The sequence below is a fragment of the Bos indicus genome, chromosome 6, assembly GCF_029378745.1.
Source record: "Bos indicus isolate NIAB-ARS_2022 breed Sahiwal x Tharparkar chromosome 6, NIAB-ARS_B.indTharparkar_mat_pri_1.0, whole genome shotgun sequence".
NCBI classification, from domain to species: Eukaryota; Metazoa; Chordata; class Mammalia; order Artiodactyla; family Bovidae; genus Bos; species Bos indicus.
Genome location: NC_091765.1, coordinates 87,015,433 through 87,022,486, shown reverse-complemented (window position 1 = coordinate 87,022,486; position 7,054 = coordinate 87,015,433).

Here is a 7,054-nt window from a genome sequence, read left to right as displayed (position 1 = left end):
ATTCTTACAGTAAAATAATTCTCAAAGCACTACCTTTTGGATTGCCTTTATCTGACAGCTCATTTCTCCTCCTGCATCAGTACACATAAAATCTCACTCAATAAAGTATTTATTAATCAATTAATGCTTTTGCTCTGGCGATGCAAAAGATCTCTCATCAGCTCTTATCTTTCCCCAACCATTCATCACCAAGATTATGATGCTTGGATTAGAGCCAGAGCCAAGGAAAGAACCAAGTATATAATGACCTCATGTGGCAAAGGGCTACAATTACTGAATTAACTATAACATAATCATGGGCTTAAACTACTTTTGTTAGTGGATTTTTATTTTCAAATCGCTACTTTAAATGGGCATTAAATAACTAGGCAAGGTTAGAGAAGGAAAGGAAAATGACCTTGGATATAAAGAGCACAGGTAAAAACAGAATCACTACTCACTAAAATAAAATGAACCCCCACACTACAAAGTCAAAATATCTGGGCTGTTTCAGCTTTAATTTTTGCAGAACCTTGAGAACCCCTTAGCCTCTCACATCTATAAAATAGTGATAAATTTTGTCTACCACAAACTCTAAGTTACAATGATTAAGAAATGATTTTAATATCTGATATTTAATGGTTCTTTTATTCTACTTATGGTATTTGCTACTTTATATATCTAAAATATTTTTAAGGTCATCATAAAAACATAAACCAACAACTCAAGTACTATTACCTAATTTGACTTCTAATTGTTATCTTTTATATTCTAGTACATTGATGAACATTGGTTGATACAGAATTTATTTTATTCTAGGCATAGAACTAAAATTAAATGAATTCAAAGGGTACTCATATTACTGATAATCTTCTTTGGGGGTAGTCTTAACACTTAAAAGAAACAATTTGATATTTATCAATTCAAAATCTGCCAAAACAGAACTTAGTGTGAAATTTTGAACCAAATCCAAATCTTCATTGATATAAAATACTCTTGAGGACATCAATATTGCATGAAGAACTTATATCCATTAAATGTACAATTAGTGCTTCTCAGGTGGCAGCTCAGTGGTAAAAAATCTGCCTGCCAATGCAGGAGACATGCAGGTTCAATTCCTGGGTCAGGGAGATCCCCTGGAGAGGATATGGCAACCCACTCCAGTATTCTTTCCTTGGAGATCCCATGGTCAGAGAAGCCTGGTGAGTGACCTGACTCAGCACAAGCATGAAACATACAATTACAGAGCTGTAGTCACAATAATCTTTAAAAAGATGGGGAAAGGAGCAGGTAAAACTGAATCAAATTCAAATGACATACCTATTTCTCACTTAATGTCTTTTATTCTTTAAATGAAATCTTTTCTGTTAATTTTATAATAGGGCAATGGATTATATATCCCAAGATTCCAAAAATGCATTGATTGAGCAATAAGGGGAGAAGGAAGTGGCAACCAACTCTGGTTTTCTTGCCTGGGAAATCCCATGGACAGAGGGGCCTGGTGGGCTATGGTCCATGGGGTTCCAAAGAGTTAGACATGACTTAGCGATTAAATCAGAGAAGAAATGGGAACCCACTCCAGTATTCTTGCCTGGAGTATCTGGTGGGCAGAGGAGTCTGGTGGGCTGTTGTCCATGGGGTCGCACAGAGTCGGTCACGACTGAAGCGACTTAGCATGCATGCATGAGCAATAACAAGTTTACAAAAAATATACAATATAGTTTGTGCATAAAATACATTGTAAACAAGGTTTACTGTAGTTGCCAAAGAAGAAAATTTGATAGTTGGTGATGGTTGGTGGAGAAGGATAAAGAAATTATTCAGGTGAATTCTGCTTTCTGTACCATTTATCCCCTCCAACTTTCCACCCTTTTTGGGAACCAATGGTTATCTTGTGTTCAAACTCCACTTAAAATTAAGTTACAATACAAAATAACACAGAAAATTCAAAACACATGGAAATGGCATCTATACATAATAGACAAGAGTCCTAGAAGGTATAACTATTTCATTCCTCTCATTTCATACTTATGCAAAGTAAATTTACCTGATGTACAATTCAAATGTGTTCTAATAATCACTACATATATAGTAAATTGTTATGCTTTTGTCAGAGATGGAAATGTATAGATATTGTTCTTTACTGCATCAGATCAGATCAGTCGCTCAGTCGTGTCTGACTCTTTGTGACCCCATGAATCGCAGCACGCCAGGCCTCCCTGTCCATCACCAACTCCAGGAGTTCACCCAGACTCACGTCCATCAGGTCAGTGATGCCATCCAGCCATCTCATCCTCTGTCGTCCCCTTTTCCTCCTGCCCCCAGTCCCTTCCAGCATCAGAGTCTTTTCCAATGAGTCAACTCTTCGCATGAGGTGGCCAAAGTACTGGAGTTTCAGCTTTAGCATCATTCCTTCCAAAGAAATCCCAGGGCTGAGCTCCTTCAGAATGGACTGGTTGGATCTCCTTGCAGTCCAAGGGACTCTCAAGAGTCTTCTCCAACACCACAGTTCAAAAGCATTAATTCTTCGGCACTCAGCCTTCTTCACAGTCCAACTCTCACATCCATACATGACCACAGGAAAAACCATAGCCTTGACTAGACGAACCTTTGTTGGCAAAGTAATGTCTCTGCTTTTGAATATGCTATCTAGGTTGGTCATAATATTCCTTCCAAGGAGTAAGCGTCTTTTAATTTCATGGCTGCAGCCACCATCTGTAGTGATTTTGGAGCCCAGAAAAATAAAGTCTGACACTGTTTCCACTGTTTCCCCATCTATTTCCCATGAAGTGGTGGGACCGGATGCCATGATCTTCGTTTTCTGAATGTTGAGCTTTAAGCCAACTTTTTCACTCTCCACTTTCACTTCAGGTATGACCTAAATCAAATCCCTTATGACTATACAGTGGAAGTGAGAAATAGATTTAAGGGCCTAGATCTGATAGATAGAGTGCCTGATGAACTATGGAATGAGGTTCGTGACACTGTACAGGAGACAGGGATCAAGACAATTTTCATAGAAAAGAAATGCAAAAAAGCAAAATGGCTGTCTGGGGAGGCCTTACAAATAGCTGTGAAAAGAAGAGAAGCGAAAAGCAAAGGAGAAAAGGAAAGATATAAACATCTGAATGCAGAGTTCCAAAGAATAGCAAGAAGAGAGAGGAAAGCCTTCTTCAGCAATCAATGCAAAGAAATAGAGGAAAACAACAGAATGGGAAAGACTAGGGATCTCTTCAAGAAAATCAGAGATACCAAAGGAACATTTCATGCAAAGATGAGCTCGATAAAGGACAGAAATGGTATGGACCTAACAGATGCAGAAGATATTAAGAAGAGATGGCAAGAGTACACAGAACTGTACAAAAAAGATCTTCACGACCCAGATAATCACAATGGTGTGATCACTGACCTAGAGCCAGACATCCTGGAATGTGAAGTCAAGTGGGCCTTAGAAAGCATCACTATGAACAAAACTAGTGGAGGTGATGGAATTCCAGTTGAACTATTCCAAATCCTGAAAGATGATGCTGTGAAAGTGCTGCACTCAATACGCCAGCAAGTTTGGAAAACTCAGCAGTGGCCACAGGACTGAAAAGGTCATTTTCAAAGGGATTCATTCCAATCCCAAAGAAAGGCAATGCCAAAGAATGCTTAAACTACCACACAATTGCACTCATCTCACACGCTAGTAAAGTAATGCTCAAAATTCTCCAAGCCAGGCTTCAGCAATATGTGAACCGTGAATTGACTATGCCAAAGCTTTTGACTGTGTGGATCACAACAAACTGTGGAAATTTCTGAAAGAGATGGGACTACCAGACCACCTGATCTGCCTCTTGAGAAATCTGTATGCAGGTCAGGAAGCAACAGTTAGAACTGGACATGGAAAAACAGACTGGTTCCAAATAGGAAAAGGAGTTCGTCAAGGCTGTATATTGTCACCCTGTTTATTTAACTTATATGCAGAGTACATCATGAGAAACACTGGACTGGAAGAAACACAAGCTGGAATCAAGATTGCCGGGAGAAATATCAGTAACCTCAGATATGCAGATGACACCACCCTTATGGCAGAAAGTGAAGAGGAACTCAAAAGCCTCTTTACTGCATACTTTAGTATATTTTTAGAGTAGGAAGAATCTTTATACCTAAGGAGAGAAAAAAAGGTGACTATCTGAACAATGATAGATGTTACAGCATAAAGTTACTACTGAACAGTTCTTATGGGAGAAGACTGTATTTAAACATTTTGGCATTATTAATCTCAGTACTAATACATTTTATAATTAATAGTTAATTAATGACGTTTCAAAGCACTACATAGACTAAGTGAAAAAATGAAATACATTAAACCTGCCTTCATTTTTCAATATTCAACTATCAAACTGAAGATGAGAAAAAGTAATTTTCTTATACAAATAAATTCTTTGAAGAAGAAAAACCTTATTAGGATCACCTCAATAAACACCCCAAAATATTACTAAACCTAGGTAGCTCATGCCTCTAGCAAATGCAAGATTAGCCAACTCCAAGACTTAATTTAAGCTACAGTAATCAAGACAGTGTGGCATGGGTAAAAGAAGAAACAAATAAATCAGTGGAACAGAAGAGAGAGCCTACATATATACCCACATAATTAGTCAATTGATTTTCAACAAAGAAGAGAAGGTAATTCAATTAAAGCTAGTCTTTCAACAAACAGTGAACAAGTGGACCTCAACAAGCAAAAAAAAAAAAAATCTAAACCCAGATCTTACACAAAAATTAAGATCTTCACAAAAATTAAATCAAAATGGATCATAGATCTAAATATAAAATGCAAAATTATAACCCCCTTAGAGGATAACATACAAGAAAACCTAAATGACCTTGGTATGGTGATGTCGTTTTAGGTAACAACACAAAGTATGATCCGTGAAAGAAATAACTGATACGCTGGGCTTCAGTAAAATTAAAAAACTCCTGCTCTGCAAAAGATAATGTCAAGAGAAAATGACAAACCACAGATAGGAGAAATAGTTGCAGAAGACACATCTGATAAAGGACAATTACCTAAAATATATTAAAAAAACACTTAAGACTCAGTAGTAAGAAAACGAACTCAAAAAAATAGACAAAAGATCGTAATGGATACCTCACCAAAGAAGATATACAGATAGAAAGACAATTAACATCATATGTTCTGTGCTGTGCTTAGTCACTCAGTCATGTCTGAGTCTTTTCGACCCCATGGGCTGTAGCCAGCCAGGCTCCTCTGTCCATGGGATTCTCTAGGCAGTAATACTGGAGTGGGTTGCCATGCCCTCCTCCCGGGGATCTTCCCAACCCAGGGATTGAACCCAGGTCTCCAACATTGCAGGCAGATTCTTTACCATCTGAGTCATCAGGGTAGCCCAAGAATACTGGACTGGGTAGCCTATCCCTTCTCCAGGGGATCTTCCCGACCCAGAAATTGAACCGGGGTCTCCTGGCTTGCAAGTGTATTATTTACCAGCTGAGCTACCAGGGAAGCCCTCATATGTACTAGGGAATTGCAAATTAAAATAAAATACAACTACCTTCATGGGCAAAATCCAAATCACTGACAACAACAAATGCTGACAGGGAGGTGGAGTAACAACAACTCTCGTCATTGCTGGCAGAAAGGCAAAATAATACAACCATTTTGGAAGACAGTTTGGCAATTTCTCAGAAACCTAAGCATACTCTTACTAGATGGTCCAGCAACTGCACTCCTTGGTATTAACTCAAATGAACTGAAAAGTTATGTCCACATAAAAACCTGTACACCAACACTTATACTACTTATAATTACCCAACCTGGAAGCAATCAAGATATATCTTAGTAGGTGAGAGTATAAACTGTGGTACATCCAGACCACAGAATATTTTTCAGTGCTAAAAATGAACTATCAAGCCATGAAAGACATGGAATTAAATGCAAGTTACTAAGTGAAAGAAGCCACTGATAAAGCTCTCTACTGATTCATGATTCCAACTCTGTGATATTCTGGAAGAAGGCAAAACTATGGAGACAACAAAAAGACAACTGCCAGAGGTTAGGAGGGTGGGAGGGACGAACGGAACAGAGGATCTTCAGGGCAGCCAAATTATTTTGTATACTACGATGGTGGTTACATGTCATTTTTCATTTGTCAAAACCCACAGAAGATACAACAGTGAGTAAACTCTAATGCAAACTATGAACTTTGAACAATAATGATGTGTCAATGTAGCTTCGTTGATTATAATTAATGGACCACTCTGTTGGGGGATGGTGATATTGGAGGAAGCTGTGCAAGTGTCAGGGCAGAAGGTATATGGAAGCTCTGTACTTTTCAGTCAGTTTTGCTGTGAACCTAAAACATTTCTGAAAAATAAAAATAAAGACTTAAAAATAAGTTCTTTAGTTTAACACCAGTGTACCAGAGTCAATTTCTTGGGCATGATAATATACTGTGGTTAAGTAAAACGTTACCATGGGGGCACACAGGAGCTCTGATCATTTTGTAACTTCTGTGAGTCTAAAATTATTTCCAAAAAACCTTTCTTTTTTTTTTAAGAAAAGAAGTAAGATTTTCAAATGAGGAAGGCTATTGTCTACCAGGATGTAAATTATTTAGCATTTTTCTGGAGGTAATGAAATATATATCTCTATGTAAAAAAATATTTTGGGACTCCTTGTCCTTTAAAATATAACAGACTTAACTACTCGGGGCTTGGTAAACACTGCTCTAAATTTCAGGCACAGAAAATGAGAAAACTCTGAATGAGGGGATAACTCATTGTGTAACTCTTGTACAACTGATTACCTTCTTAGAAGAGTAAACTATAAAAAGTAGTACATATACTTTGAAGAAAGATGATTTGATATGGGAGATAGGATCCAACAGATAATGCAGACAGCTAGGCTCAATACTCTTTTGCCCATCCAGTGGTACAGCTTTTGAGTCATGACAAATAGTAATTTTTTAAACTTCTTTTCAATTTTACAGATTTAAAAAGTCATTAAGCTAATCATTTTTAAAGGTCATGGAACATCTCTGAAACATGTCTCCATTTAAAATCAATGTTA